General features: G+C 42.4%; 1 protein-coding gene across 1 annotated transcript in view; it reads left to right on the top strand.

Annotated features, from left to right (window-relative positions):
• Nucleotides 1-10,451: 10,451 nt before the first annotated feature.
• The window catches only part of ARAP1 (ArfGAP with RhoGAP domain, ankyrin repeat and PH domain 1), a gene marked incomplete in the record, with an annotated part of 83,478 nt that continues 76,854 nt past the window's right edge, over nt 10,452-17,075 (top strand). Inside the window, 1 exon segment of the mRNA XM_072398579.1 lies at nt 10,452-10,635.

The following is a 17,075-nucleotide window of genomic DNA, read 5'->3' as shown; positions in this document are numbered from 1 at the left end:
TTCAGCATTGTGATTTAGTCTTTGTTAGGTAAATATTAACACAATGGGGTGATGTGTTGGTGACATCTAAGGTTGGATTTACCTAATTTAAAGACCTGCTAAGGACCAGATGATTTTTTATTATAGAGAATGTTGCTGAAAATCAGATTCACTGCTGTTTTAAACATTACTTAAAGGAAAATTCAGCTTGCATTGAAAATATAGAAGATTAGTCACTCCCTCAGCAAGCGCCATTCTCCCCGTATTATTATTACCTGGTGACTTATCCAAATGTTTGTTCTGCTCTGATAAACATAATAGATAAGTGAGCTCAACAAGAAGAAATTTTCATCTGATTTCCATTATGAAAACAATTGTTTCAGACCTCAGAATGTTGGAAATTTGAGGGAATCTAATCAAACTGAATAACTGATCCATTATGGGATTTCACCCCCCATCCCTATCTCTGATGAACCATAATGTAGATATAGTTACACATTGCACAAATTTATTAAAAATCATTCAGAAGATGCAAAAGAAGCATTTAAAGTATTTTTTTTCTGTTCCAACAGTGAAGATTTCATTTTTCAATAAACTTAATCTGCATAACAGGATTCTCGTCAGCTCTTCCTACGTAAATGGGATCCAGCGATGGAGTTGAAGTCCCTCACCGCCCTTCCAAACATTATGCTGCACTCTTCAGGACCTGCAAACTGTACAGCCATTGCGATGTGTTAAATTCAAGCATGCAGCAATGCGGGGCCCCTGCTTTGTAATTAATGAGATAGGACCATGTACCATGTGGCTAAGGCCATTTCTAGACTTCTTGTTGTTAAGTAAAACATTGAAAAGTCCATGTCCTTTCCAGAGTAAAAAAAGAGGGAGCTACCAGTTACTCCTAGTAATAAAGCCCAAATTCAGACCCCAGTAACAAACATCCAGTGCAGACCCCGCAGACACCCAATTAGACCTCCATACAGACCCCCAGTTACAGACCTTAACACAAACCCACCATGTAGATCCTGAAATTAAAAAACCTCTCCCAGCACAGGCTCTTAGCAAAACCAACCCCCAGTACAGACCCCTACCAATACAGAAATAATGGTAGATCTCCCTGTGTAGACCCCCTTTTCTATTGCAAATGCCCCCAGTTATATACCTCGAGAGACATACCCCCTTTGCTGACCCCCTTGTTGCAGACCCCCTTGTTGCAGACCCCTCAACCCATGCAGACCCCTCCAGTGCAGAACCCCCAGTGGCCAACCTGTACAGACCTCCATATGCAGACCCCCTAGTACAAAATCCCCAGTGCAGAGATCACTTCAAACTCCTCAGGCCAGCTCTGCAGGTTTACTTACCTGTGTTCCATGCCGGTGCTGCTCAGCTGGTGACACACCACCCTCCCTCCGCCATTCAAATAATGCCGCCTGAGGCTGAAGGCTCACTTCATTTCATGATAGATTTAACCCTGCATGTGACTTCTAATCTATGGGAGTACATGGGGCATTTGGCTTTATTCATTTACCTGATTGTATAGAGGGTAGAAGGCAATGAGCACCTGATACATGCTGGGGTTTAAACCCCTTGGGACTTGTTCAGACCATTCACAGTTTCTGCTGTACTTTGATGTACATTGAACAATGTTTAGTTCCTTTTACCTGTGTGCAGAGATAGCATTACATATTGTATTGTATTCCATGGATTGTACACATAGCAATATCTTTGTGCTGCATAGAAATGCAGCGGATCCATGCTTTTCCTCAATGGACTCCGTAGATTTGTGGGGTGGTTGGGTTAATTCTGCTTTGTGTTATTGGTTAACCCTTCCAATACCCAGAACAGCCAGCACAATGGGTGTGAATGATCCTTCATTGCTTAATACAGCCAAAGGGAGGAGAAGAAAATTATAAAAGGTGATATTACTTGCTAACTTTGTGACACAAAACTCTAAAACGTGTTTACTAATAAAACTAAAAACAAAGCCGAGCTCCAAAACAAATGCAAAGATGAGATTGAGCTTGCGCACATTTAGATTGTGAGCTCAGAACTAAGAAAGTAACCTTAAGTAACCTAAGCTCTCTGTATGATATATATCATTTATCTATTATACATTTATGTATTATAAATATTATATAGAAGTATAATGTATTTACTTATTTATGTAATATAAATGTTATAAATAAATGTATTGTATTTATTGTTTACTTTATATTTCCCTATTATTGAACCTGATGGGCTTTCCTTTTTTATCTAACACACTATATAACCATGAAATATATATGAAGCTGTTTTTTTCCCAGCCTCGCCTTGTATGGGTTTATTTTTTAGGACATTGCTGTTCTCTGGTGGAACCGGACTGTTCCCTCTACCTGGACATTTATATGGATCTGTAACCCTGGATAAGGAATTAGGTTCTGGATATACAGGGGGAACTCCGGGTATTCTTGTCTGCACTACAGAACATTTCTCAGAAGAATTTCTTGTTACAGAAGCAGAATGTTGTGTGTTACGCTGTACATGGGGTAAACTTCTGTTTGCTGCACCAAAATCCCCAAATTCATGGGAAGATGGTGAGACCTCCGCATTGACCCCCCAAATCTCTGGAGATCCCGGAGAAGACCCTGAGGTTCCCCTGACCTGGCACCACAAGAAATCTCAATATAAAGGTAAAAGTCACAAAACAGGAAATGTTACTATAAAACCTCAGGTCAGGGCTGCTCACACTTTTTGGCTTGTGAGCTACTTTTTAAATGTCAAAATGATCTGCCAACAATAAAAACTGATTAACTCCTGTAGAGTTTATTTTGAGAGGCGGCGCTCCCCGATCTACTCACGTTACCTTTGTACCGGTAGATGGAGATCCACCTGTGGGGGACCCCTGCCTCGGACCATCTGCTGACCATGATCCTCACCCCTTCCAATGCCTTGCGGAGTGACGCTGATGGGGATTCCGGCTTTTATTGAAGGTAAACCAATACTACAGAATTCTCTGAATAATAAATTTCTGGAGGCTGTAGAAAACTCCTGCAATTATCAATTTACACTGATTTGTCCAATAAAATGCCCTAATATTAGGGGAACAATATAAAAGTTTATTAAAGTTTAGGAAAGACTTAAATCTACTTTTTATTATGTTTGGCATCCTGGCTTACTGATTGCTGTACTACTGCTTGTAATAGAAGAAGCAATATACCATATGAGGATTATACTGAATGCAAAGTGGTTCTTGTTAGAAATGTATTTATTTATAGCTTTATTATTTATTCATATAGCTCTTTCAGATTGCACATGTTGGTAGAATAACTCTTCCTCTACACAAAGGTTTTATTCATTATATTAATAATCACAATGGAGGATCCCAATTCTCGAATCCTCAGGTTTCACAGCGACTTTCACCTCCTAATATCATTTTCCCCTAAGACATTCCTTCATAGGACCAAGGAGTGCACAGATCCAGGCTGTATAGTGGAAGGGGGACCAGTGACCAGCCTGAGATATGCGTGGTCACACGCTGCCATGGCGTACGTGAATCTTTTCCATGTCCTTGTTTAGTCTTTTCCTTCTAATGGCTTCTTCAGTGTCTCAGCGTATTGCTCAATGGTCTCAGTATAACCGGAGGAGAATAATGTCATTGTCATTGCAAAACAGTCACCATGACTTTCTGTGCTGATTGCTGGCTTAGTGTTGCTCCACCTTTATAACATGGGGAAACCCTCTGAAAAATTAGATCTTCAGGGAACCCCCGCTATAATTATTATATCCACAGTATATTAGTGTTGTGGTCAGTGGGAAGAATTCCTCTTACATTGCTGGCCAGTGTGATGAATGTCACCCTTACAGATCATTGGAGTCACTTATACTGACCTGAGAGGTGCAAACTGCTCATTGATAAAGGAACCCCCAGAGCACCCTGCATGAAGCCTGGGTGGGAAACTCTGAAATAGGTCTTGGAGAAGAGATGTGATGCCATTCCATCGACTGATTCCCTGTTTCAGGACTTTATGTTTAATAATAATAATGTAATCATCAAAAAATGTATTTTAGAGTGAAATCAATCATGGTATGAACAGCGGAGTCTTAGAAAGACAAATGGGGGTCTATTTAGGAATATTTTCACCCTAGATTCACCGACCTCATTTACTTTACTCATTAATTCTAAACTTTCATCAGTGAAGCTGGGTGATCAAGCAAACCTGGAATGGATTTCGTCAATGTCATTTGCTATTTGGTAGCAAATGCTTTTAATCCTGGACCAGATCCATCCCAGTTATGCTGGATCACCCAGCTTTACTGGTGAAAGTGTATTCTCTCCAGACTTGGAGAACTTTAATAAATCAGGGCAATTATTTCTAATTAAGCCCAATGTAGAATTTTGCAGACTCGAAAAGTGAAAACATTCATAACTGGATCCCATGGTTTGTATTGGGGAGTAAGTAATAGTCAGAATAAAAAAATAAAATAAAACTAAAACCCGACTTGGGCTAAAAATTAAGTCAGCAGGTTTCAGAAAAATGCACCTCTGGCAGGGTCACTTTTGGGCCTCAGTGGGTGGCACAGCGGGCAAGATGAATATAAGATTTTTGTAGGAAAAGTGTTAATTTCACAAATAAATTTATTGTTTAAAGATGTAAAGATTTTGTTGAAATGAATGTTTATATTTTAGAAAGTATTAAATACATATTTATCGCTTAAACCCTGCAATAATTTCTATACAGGGATCCATTTCAGGTTGGAATACTATTTACCGCAGCTACCCGACACGCTTCACGAGTCACTGCTTCCTCAGGAGTAGATCCAGACAATAAATCCCCTCTATTCATTCCATAACAAAGCATGTAGCTATACAACGCCCCCTATGTGCCAGGATGGTACATTACAATGTAGATGCAGTGTCTGGCTCATTGCCCATGGGATGGCATGGGTTCCACTTTTTGGAGGGCTTGTGGCCTTTGTATTTGCAGGTGGTAATATTGATGAAAGGTGGGAGCAGCTTGCATTGTCCTCCATCATATCCGGCATATAGATCATTCTGCTAGAACGCTGACTTGTAATGCTGACCCGCGATGGGTAAAATAAGTCAAGATAAATCTTTATCTGTTGTAAATTGTTTTCTTACCTGAAATGAATCGCTATATGAAAATCATTGGAGGGTTTAAGCAATAAATTTGTATTTTAATTGTTTCTAAAGTATAGACAATCATTACAACCGATGGGAAAGTCCCAGATATGATTTAAAGTATTCTGTATGATATCATTAGGGATGTTGCACCATACACTTGGTACAAATTAGCACTAATAATTTATATCAATATCTATATATTTCAGAAGAGACCATGGAGGAACGGGTGCTGCGTGGGATCTCCGGGTCGGACGCGCAGGACTCGCTCTCCTTATTTGAGTTTTTTTGTCACTTGGAAATAAGTAATGATAATCGGTCCAGGTGAATGTAGGGTGAGCCCAGTTCTCTCAATATGTAACATATAGAAACCTCAAATAACAGGAACATTGCATCAATATCCGAAAAGCTTCAGAACTGGTCAGAGACACCGGATAGAATCCAGAGGCCGCGGACGCTGGGATAAATCATGTCAGTGGATTATTGGGGTGCAATGCCCCAGACAGGAATCAATCAGCCAAATCCTGGTGTTTGGTCAGGTCTGGTGATCAGTATTGGGCGATCCATGACGAGGAAGAACTCAAGTTACCAGGTAAGATCTCCGGTGATGGAGTCGGGATTACAAAGCCGGGAAGATCTCATTTTTTGAGATGCGTTATGGACATCCGCACTTTCCATGCCACATTCACCGAGCCCCCCTATGCTGCGGTCCCAATGAATTGTATGACTACATCCTTAGCACCCGACATGGAGGACATGCAAACAGTTTATGACAAACATTTTATTCCACGTTCAACTCAAACCCCCTGGTCAGATTGAGAAGAAATAAAAATAGTAAAGGGGCTTTATACTAAAGGGGATTCCTCTCTGGGCGGCACCATTGGCAAGTAGACGTTGGAGAAGTTGGAGATTTGGAATCTGCTATCCCGGCACAAAGTGCAGAGAATGGGAATCCGGAGGTGAGGAAAAGTGCAAATCGTGGTGTTTGGTGCGTTTGGAGAATTGCTATTCGGCGATTCATGACAACAATGAGATTCCATTGCCCAATAACATCTCTAGCAATCAGTTCCGGATACTTCTAAATCATGAAGCCGGTCAGTTATCTCAGGTGTTAGGCAGCCAGAGATTCCCCTCGGGCCTTCACTATGGGGAGGTGAATGTTACGGAATCACACAGCTGGAGGGTCGGAATGTGTTACCCCAGCATGGACAGGGAAGGGAAAACTTCAGCAGTTGGAAATAATGACAAATCCTGGTCCCGGCATTATTTGGTGAGACACCATGGTAATACTACCAATTTACCTGAGCAAATCTACATTGCTAGAGTCACAATATATTTAGATTACGAGGCCGGGCAGCTGTCCTTTTATGATCTGTGTGACCCCGTCCGCTACATTCACCGAGCCCCTCCATAGTGTGTGTATGGGAGGGCCGAATCAAGCTATCTGGATGGAGATTTTAAATGTGTGTGATGGCAAAGATTGGGAATGTGATTATCACTATTTGTCCAACTGACAATGGAAAAATCCAGATAGTGGAACTTTAGTATTCACATATTTTGTCCTGGGGTGGGGTCACTTTTTATATTACGGTAGATTACATAGATAATCAGGTTGTCTATAAAGATCAACCCCTAGAGAAATAAACATATCCCAGATATAAACCCTATAAGACATAATCGGTCCAGAGGAAGACAATCCAGAGGGTACAATTTGCTCCAACAGGGGAAATAATTCCTTCCTGATTCCATGAGACAATTGGATGTTCCCTGGACCAACGGTCTCTGGTATATTTAATACTTTAATCCCCAGTTATATTCTGTGCTTCTAGAAATCATCCAGCTTTTTCTTAAAGCAATCTATAGAACTTGCTGAAACTACTAATTCCACATTTTCACAGATCTTACAGTGAAGAATCCCTTCCTTATCCGGAGCTTAAACTTCTTTTCCTCCAGACCCAAAGAGCGCCCCCTTGTGTTTTGTAATGACCTTACAGTGAATAATGGGGAAGAGAGTTCTCTATATGGACCATTTATATATTTATACATGGTGATCATATCCCCCCTTATACGTCTCTTCTCAAGGGAGAATAGATGCAGTTCAGCTAATCTCTCCTCATAGCGGAGCTCCTCCATTCCTTATTTTAGTTTAGTTGTCCTTCTCTGCACTCTCTCCAATTCTACAATATCCCAAAACTGGACGACATATTCCAGATGAAGTCTGACCAATGCTTTAAAAAATAACAATTGCACATAGGTAATACACTCTTCTTGCTGTATGGGCCGTATCATTATGAGGAGGTGCAGTCATTAACCAGCAGCGGCCCCGGCAGCAGCTTGCATGGTCCCTAACAATGCAGTCTGTGCCATTAGCTGGGGGTGGGTTTGCAGCAAGGACTGTGCCAACTTCAGCAGGGGCCCCTGCTGGACGGCTGTCCAGGGGCCCTTGTGCAACTCCACATGCTGCACCTTGATAAGTCCGCCTTTGCTATGTATCTGCTTCTATGTTTGTCTCTACAAGACCAATATGGAGGTGCTGTGATTATTTTACTTTTTACATTTGTCTATAGAAAGAAAATAAAATAAAACTAATAAATCAGAATGCCCACAATTCATACACTTTGTGGTTCTCGGGGTCTTTCCGCCTCTTTTATTGCCAACATTTAAAACAAAACATAAACGTTTTCATGATTCCTTACTCTGTGTGTCTCTGCCAAGATCTTTGTTTGCCCTTTCCAGCGTTTTATCATTTTATTGTCAATGTAGATTTGTGTAAATGATCAATAAAATAAATATATTTGGACATTTTGCTTACCCCTTGCCTGCCTTGTGCAGGGTGCTTTTAATTCTTGGTGGGAGGGGCTTACTAAAAAGGGGTTCAGTAACCTCCAATCAGATGTGAGTAATGTAAGGGACAGATCATGATGTTCCAGTTATGGGGGTCCTCTAGCTTCACCCCTTGCCAGGCTGGACAATGTGTAATAGTTTTCAATCCAATGGGATCAATGGACCTGATTCATCAAAGCTCTCCCAGGAGATAGACTATAATGGGAGAACCTGGGTGATCCAGCAAACCTGGATTTTTTTTGAGTTTTTTGAGTTTTCAGTGAAAAATAAACAAACATACATAGCAAACAATATAACATAAAACACAGATATCTTATTTACCCGGAACGGCAGTGGCTCCGTATGAACATAAAATACACAACTTAGATATAGCATATACTCTGACAATCATAGTAGTAAACTGTCAAAGCCCTCATGATACAGAATTAGATAAATCAACACAAATATACAGACAATAACACAAATACTCATAGAGGCACACAATATAAATGATGCTCTAACAAGTTTAGGCCGCCCATATTATTACATATGTATGATTATATCTTTTAACAAAGAACAATAATAATAAAAAAAAAAACAAAAAAAACAAAAACAGAACAAAAACAACGCAGCCCAGGGGGGGAGGGTTGGGAAGGGAGGGGAAAGAGAGAATATAACCACACACAAGGTGTGGAAGAAACATGAAAAGAACCCTCAATACAAAGACAGCACCCTAGCGAACGTACAGCCCATTCGGATAAGTACATCTGGAGTCGGGGAGATTCTTTAAAGCAATCCCATGTGGACCAAACTATTTTAAATTGTTCCATTCTGTCATCATCTTCCGCCACCAGCATTTCCATATGGCGGATTTTTTCCAGTTCGGATACCCAGTCAGCTATAGAGGGAGCAACAGGTTGCCTCCACAATCTCGGAATAAGGACCCTAGCTGCGGTAAGAAAATGACGTAGAGCACCTCTTTTAATACTTTTAAGCGGGCCTGGGATCATAGATAAAAGAGCCACATTAGGGGTGTTGGGTACGGTAGAGCCGGAGCAGTCATTAAATATCTGAATAATCAGATCCCAGAAACGAGATATCTTTGAGCATTCCCACCAAATATGAAAACCTAGGTTTTTTTTTTATTATTTGCTAATATTTGGCAAATGTTTTCAATCCTGGACCAGATCCATTCCTGGTTTGCTAGATCACCCAGGTTCTCCCATGATAGTCTATCGTCTCTAGTCTTGGAGAGATTTATATTTTACTTCCTCAATTCAACGAATTAATAAATTCTCAAAATATCGAGCAATGGTTATAACTCCCTGATCTCCCTATTAATGCCAGGATAAGCGGGGGCGGGGATAATATTGCACAATGCACCCGCTTTCCTCTAGGGATTGTAGATTTGTCCATTATGTGCTCTAATTTAGGATATAAATCTGGGGGGACACAAGTCCTCCCCTCCTCGGCCCATTGGGTGCCCCAAGCACCTCTCCTCTCTCTAGGACAACTAAAGCCACATACACCTCATGTCCCAACCCCCAAACAAATTCCACATTCCCCCTCCTGCTTGCTGGCCGGACCCTCTGTGTCCTGGATGACCCGCTGCCCCTCTTCCCCTGGGCCTGTCATAGTCTAAGGAGGGCAGAACCCTTTATCCATGGGCACATTGGTGGCAGCAGTGCCATGCAAGCCAAGGGAAGGGGTCTGGGTCCAGGCAAAGCAAAGCCCTCACTGACCATAGGGGCACCAAAGCTGTAATATGAGTAATATGGAATTCAGCAATGGCCTGCAGCAAAATACAACAAAAGTGAATCATGTGAGGGGAAGTGATGGGGGTCCAGGCTGGTGGCCCCCATTGCTCATTCCCAGAAAGGGTCCTGGCTGTCTCCAATGTCCAAATCCTAAAACTACTTTATGCCTGGATGAGCCAGAACAACCCACAAGGTCCTGATCCTTATTCCGGGCCCATTATAGCCAGGAACTGGGATTATAATGAGTTTATGGGCCGCACATCTAATATCCTTCAAATTCATTGAAATGGGTGAAGTTAGAATTTTTAGGGTTGTGTCAATCTGGAAGTTCTTTGTGATTCTCAGTTGCATAATAAAGTGACTTAATAAAGACAAAACATATTTCTTTAATATTTTGTATACAGTAGGTAAGGGTTACAACGCAATGTCAATGTTTCTTTTTATTAGAAAAATAATTCCGCATTATTGTCGCCATTTCCCCAAAATTCCACCCTCACCCAGGAAAGCAGCCGGGAACTTCCCTCTGACCTGCACGGTGCAGGTCAGGAAGGGGTTACAGACTGGCCTTACACATTGCATCCACTAGATGGCGAGCTCAGCTGACAAATGACCAATCAGGAGGCAGAAAAAAGCTGCTTTTTTGTCTAATTCTTTTCATTGAAAAGGTTAATTCCAGTAGCTGAAAGAGGAGGAGGAGAAGCAGGAACTGAGAAACAACAACATCACTGATTGCAAAATAACCCCATTGCTGGGCTGGAGATCTGCTGGAGGTTAGTGCTGGAATAGATTGTAAGCTCTGCTGGGGAGACCCTCTGCACAAGGCTGGGATATTGAAAAGGAGGAAGAAAGACCGTTCTGTGAAGTTCAGGGGGGTTACACAGAAGTCCTTTCATACAATTCACGGACGCAACATTTTGGAGGGCAACAGTTTAGAGCGTCAGCTCTGTGGCCAGGCTCCAGGTAAGTCATGTTTATTTATTGTACGAGTTACTGCTTATCTAAATTCTGCACTCCCAGCTTAGAGTACCCATTCTGGTGCCATGGCCCAGCGACGCCATCCTATTATTAAAGCCAAAGGGTGCCAAAAAAGCCCTAATGTAGGTCATCCTATGTTAAAGGAGATCTCCGCGTTGAATGGTAAAAGTTTCCAAGCTTCTGACTTCCAGAACTGCTAAGATCTCTACATAATGGTAAGAGTTTTGTGTCTCTTCCTGGGAAGATAAATTAGGAAATTTCCAAAAATAGACACACAGAATTATTAGTTGTCTGTGTGGGAGTCAGTGGGAGCTGAGGGTTGTCTGTTCCCCTCCCCCCTGCACCCCCAGCTTCACAGAGCCCATCTCTGCTTTGTATGTGGCTTCCTATTTGGAAACACTTGTATCACATTTTATATTGTTACATTACACTGTTATAATGAATCCCATCCAGCACTTTATACTGCTACACCAAACTTTATACCATACAGTAATAGAAGTCTCTAGGCGGAATCCCCCCATGTATTCACATACGCAGGGATTTTATTAGACCGTATGGATCGAGAAGATAGACTATCATGGGAGAACCTGGGTGATCCAGCCAACCTGAAATATATCTGGTCAAGGATTGAAAACATTTGCCAAATATTAGGTAAGTATTTAAAATAAACAAAATCCAGGTTTGCTGTATCACCCAGGTTCCCCCATGAAAGTCTATGTTCTCAAGTTTGATAAATCAGGCCCTATAGGGAAGTGTTAGAGCCTCTGTCAGGGGAGAGTTGCACTTTCTATATGCTCTGATGTCACTGAGAAATTGAAGTACATCACTGTGCATTCATTCTGCACCCAAACTCACAAAGACACATCTGCACTGTCTGACCCTCTGCCAGTCGTGGGAGCTGCATTTGGGACAATCTGTAATTTTCAAGCTGATCACCGCACTGTATTCATTTTGGCATTCAATGGTAAACTATATATGATAAAACTATTATGTGTGGTGTATGAAGCTGAATTTACCAGCTTGGCACCGGGGGCCCTTGGCATGTGTGGGGAATATATGTCAGATACCTATGTGTGAGGGGTCAGCTCTGATTATATATGAATATATCCAATGATGAGAGTACAAGATCAGGGCACACAGGATAGTAATGCTATAATTATGTATTGGATACACACAGAGTATTGTTACCACCGCTCATTACCAGGGGGGCAATTAAAGGATCAGTACATCAGACTTTCTGCAGAACTTTATCCTCCACCATGACATTGTAACACGTTGATCTGTAACTGGCTGCCGTTAGATGGGGATCTGGGATTGGAAGCGGCTTCATAGCAAACAATGAGCCCAGGATGTCCAGCAGGGCCGGATTTCAAGCTGAGCTGCCCAGGTCACCGCACCAACTACCAAGACACCAGCGAGGGCATCACTTTACATTCTAGGCCACCAAACCCAGCACTACCTGCTTATTTATTTCCAGACTCATAAACCAAAAAACAAATAACTGCAACATCTTTCATTGCTCTCCCAGCAGGCTAGAAGTGCTGCCATGATCCTGATAACAGCATTGTTCCTGATTTGCAGAAAGTTGATCAGCAAAGAGAGCAATGTTAGATGAGCAGGCTAATGTTCTCTGCGGATATGTTTCTGGTGTGCCAGTATAATACTGATTGTGTTACTACAGACATGTTTCTGGTGTGTTAGTATTGTTCTATATATACTTGTGGTTACAATTCTGGTGTATCAATGATAAACTTTGACATGTTTCTGGTGTGTCAGTACTGTACTGATTGTGTTGCTCCGGACATGTTTCTGGTGTGTCAGTTTGGTACTGATTGTGTTGCTCCGGACATGTTTCTGGTGTGTCAGTTTGGTACTGATTGTGTTGCTCCGGACATGTTTCTGGTGTGTCAGTACTGTACTGATTGCGTTGCTCCGGACATGTTTCTGGTGTGTCCATTTGGTACTGATTGCATTGCTCTGAACATGTTTCTGGTGTGTCAGTTTGGTACTGATTGCATTGCTCTGAACATGTTTCTGGTGTGTCAGTTTGGTACTGATTGCATTGCTCCGGACATGTTTGTGGTGTGTCAGTACTGTACTGATTGTATCTGCAGGACATTCTGTTTCTGTGTCAGTATTGTAGTTCTGGTGGCTTTGCAGACTTAATTTGTGGTTGTAATATTGATCTTGCTTTGGATATAATCTTGTAAGTCTTATTTATTTTTTGTGCCGTGTGCTGTGTGTTTTGGCACAAAGTATCTGACCTAGGGAAGTATAAATCCAGCACTGCTGTCCGGGTTACCTTCTTGCCCGATTTAAATCTCTAGACGGCTCCGTTCAACAAAAATGGGTTTAAGGCTGACCAAAGCCAACTCACCCAATACACTCCCAGCGTAACTTATCTGTAATTGGTTTTCCTGCAGCAGTCATTCAGCAAGATTGCAAACTGCACTAACTGACTATTACTGACTATTATAGACCCCTAGATAAAATAAACATTAAACTCCACATATTCTGGGGTCACCTTGTATGTTTGTATATATATTTTATATCTATGGTACAATTATCACACACACTCCATCATTCCTCTGAAATTCCCATTTAGAATGATTGAAGGCTCGTTATTTACCCCGAGCTTGTGGATGGGTTACTAATGAATTCCTGTTTTGATGGATGATGGAGGGTCTTTTGCCCAGCGAGGGTCTCGCAGATTTGGGAATTTGGATGGAGAGGCAGACAGGGACAGTCTGTTTTGAGGCATTGCCAGCAGCCCGTGACCCAAAGGGTATATTCCGAGGACAATGCTGTATTTAGCCTGGTAAACGCCTTGGGCTACTTGCCAAACCAGATTACTCAGTGCAAATAATGGGCTTTTATTAGCCAGGCGCACTGAGACTGCCCTCCGATTAACTCTCTGCTGGGTTCTAGAGTGCAGTAACATCATATTGTGCCCTCCCCCACCCCCACACCATATGAACTGGATGGAGCATCTAGAGACCGGTGACATCACTGAGAATGCAGCCTATCCAATCACTAGAAGAATGCAGCCTATCCAATCACTGGGTGTCAGTGCAGTGCCCTCTGCTCCCAGTGAGTTGTGCTGAGACTTTAGTTCTCTTTCTCCATTATTGGGGACAGCCCTGCACAGAAAAGAGAACAAAGGAGGAAGGGGACCAGGTATGTTACCAATCCTAATAATTATAGCCAAGGTAAGTTAACAAATATCACACAAAGCTGGTGGGGCAGAGGGACAGAGGGGCACCCATGGGGTCCAGAGTCCAATGCTGGGCTTCTAAGCTAAGCATACAGTCCAAACTCTCAGATCAATACTCTGCACTTTTATTCAAAACAGCAAAATGGGCATAACCGGAAGTATCACTGACCTTTCAATTATTATTTAGCTGTAAAGATTAGCTCCGATCAATAAATGATTAATCTTACTCAGAAGTTTTGTGTATTTTAAGATTGCGGTTATTACAGAAATATTTTTCTATGAAGTGGAGATTTAAATAGCTGCCACTAGAGGGAGCCAATGCTCATACTGCAGTCACTCCACTGCTCTTCTTACCAGCTGCTGAGATCCAATATCAGCCACACAGGGGGTGCATGGGTTTTAGTGGGTCGTCCCATATTATGGATTACTTTGTTGGAAGACTCCGCAAAGGGCAACCACTGTAAAGTGCAGAATGCAAAGCATGCAACACATACAGGGAATCTGGCATTCCCTCAAACATTCCCTGGTGGGAATCTTGCAGGTCCATTTGTTTTAATGGCAGTATGTGAATGTTTGAAGGAAAGTCAAAACACACAATGATATCTTATACAAGAAAAGTTATTAATAAACCTTTTTTAAAATCAAATCCATTCAGCTTCTCCACTTGATATTGGACCTCCCTTACAGGGACCTTTCACTCCATTAAGTATATGGTGACCCTGGATGATGCCTGAATGAAGATGGTGCCGTAGTTCAGGAGAGAACAGCGGATGACAAAATGAGTCTACTCTATATAGTCACATGTCCATAGGCCAGCCAAGGGAAGAGAAAACTGATGATAAAGTCCTCTAAACAAAGGTATTAGCATGGAATGGGTTGAACACCTAGGGGACAGGTCCTCTTTAAACGGATGCACTGGAAATGGAAGAGCTTCTCATTCTGACAGCCTTTTGTTTTACGCTCTTTTTTTTCTTGCTTCCTCGTCTGCTGCTTCAGCAAAGAGGAAGTAGTCGTGTCAGAGAACCGAAGAGAGCCAGCTCAGGAGTGTATGGGGGAAAAAGGCGAAGCTCCAACGCCAGCTTACAGGCCGACCCCGTCAAGGTACAGCTTCAATCGGGGGGCAGCTGCGGTGGTAAAATCTATGGTGTAGTAATGGGCACTCTAGCCCCGGCCAGGTGGACAGTCCTGGTCTGCACAGGTTGTACAAGGCATGCTGGGACTTAATGTTCTTTGACAGCTAGAGGGGCTGGAATTTGCTTCATAAGCTGGAGGGTGAATGGTTTTTGGGGTTTTGCAGTTACGGGTGGCTGGGTGCGCGTCCCCAGGGAGAGGAAACATTTATTAAGAAGATATTTAGAATTTGGTTGGGGTGCTTCCTGGTGTGTTAGCCGTCAGCTGCTGACAAAGTGCATTTGAGGTTTGCTTTCTTTAAGTTTGCCTGCAGGTGTGAGATGTACAAGACAGCTAAAATCATTTCAATTCCTGGAGAAAACGCTGCCTCTGGCTCCTACCGGTGCCGGCCATATGATCAAAGCTTATTTCTTCATGTCATTTCTGCTATAGGAAGTGTCAGCCAATCAGAACTCTGATCTGACCATTCAGAAGAATTAACAAGACTTCTGGTTATGGGGGAGCACTGGAGGGGGCTGGGTACAGCATTTTCTCCATGAAATGGAAACATTTCATCTCAATGCATCCCAATAAGACTTTGACCACATTGATGGTACCAGCATTCCATTCATGAAACATATCCAATGCCTCGGCATAAATGGAATGGAAGAATTTATAAATACCATTGCAAGGGAGGGGGGTAAACAGCAGAAGAAAATATTGTGTACGCATCTAATGTACAATAATCAGTCATTGCCGGAACTTGGCTCACCATGAGCTTCTGATAATCCTCGGCGTTCCCCAACATTCAGATTTGGGTCAATTGTAAAATCTGCCCAAATGTGGTTCACTGCTCTTCTCTATTCACCGCTCTTCTCTTTCACTCAATGTATCCTTGTGTATAGCTGGATTCCCACTGAACATTCACTGTAACCCTACAAACACAATTATACCTAATGAAAGTGTTTGTCATGAAAATGTCCCCTTCAGCTGGTGGTCCTCAGGGGCGTTCCATCACCCGATGGCCCTCAAACGGAGGCCAATCCAAGCAATGCTACTGAGAGTATTAGATCCATAGACTAGAATGAAACAAATTACACGTCATCAATACTCCCATCATCCTCCCTCATTCACATTCCCAAATATTTCCGATGTATAATCAGTACTCGGCCATAAATCCTTACTGGTCAGGTCTCTAATAATGAAGAATTGACCTCTGTTGGGCCCAGTTGGTAAAAGTTGGGGTTAAAATGACCCCCATTGCAGGGCCACATAGATTGCAGATAGGAAACCAATTAAATGTAAAATAATTACTGGAAACTAATTACTGGGTCATCTGCATCAAAAACATCGGAATACCAAGTGAATCATGTGACCTCCACATCTGGGCACAGACAGAATAAAATACCCCGGCAGGGGCTGTACCCATCCTTATTATACCCTTTATCCAATAGTAATGCTTTATTCCAGCTTTATGCTACCAATCCCAGAAGTGTTCAACAATAATGGGAACCTCCAGGCCAACCTGGCTTTCCTTATGTATCCAGGGAGCCATTAGACCAAAAGCTGGGAAAACCAACCAAACCATTCATCCATGGCTGCTGGAACTGATCTGGGGGTATCTGGGCAGGAAGAAGGGGGAGGGGTAGATCTTGGACTTTAGTTTGCATCTAATGACACCTAATGGAATATTTGGACCAAAAGGAAAAACTCAGCGATCTTATCTCTCCAGCAAAGGCCAAAATACGGGACCGATAGGGAGAATGTCAGGAAAAATGCCCAAAGGGTTTCTGAGCATTGGATTGTAACACAACTACACCTGCCCCTTGTATCTACCTGGGGTATTACTATGTTAGCTGGATTGTAGCCCGACTCCTCCATAGAGAAGCCTCAGTAAAGTTTTATGCCGGTCTCTTCATTCATTCTGCCCTCCAGCCTTCCCTTTATTTATTCTGCCCTCCAGCCTTCCCTTCATTCATTCTGCCCTCCAGCCTTCCCTTCATTCATTCTGCCCTCCAGCCTTCCCTTCATTCATTCTGCCCTCCAGCCTTCCCTTTATTCATTCTGCCCTCCAGCCTTCCCTTCATTCATTCTGCCCTCC

Source organism: Pyxicephalus adspersus, chromosome 1 (genome assembly GCF_032062135.1).
Source record: "Pyxicephalus adspersus chromosome 1, UCB_Pads_2.0, whole genome shotgun sequence".
Lineage (NCBI taxonomy): Eukaryota > Metazoa > Chordata > Amphibia > Anura > Pyxicephalidae > Pyxicephalus > Pyxicephalus adspersus.
Note: the sequence above shows the minus strand (reverse complement) of the source record. Positions and strands in the feature narration are given on the sequence as shown.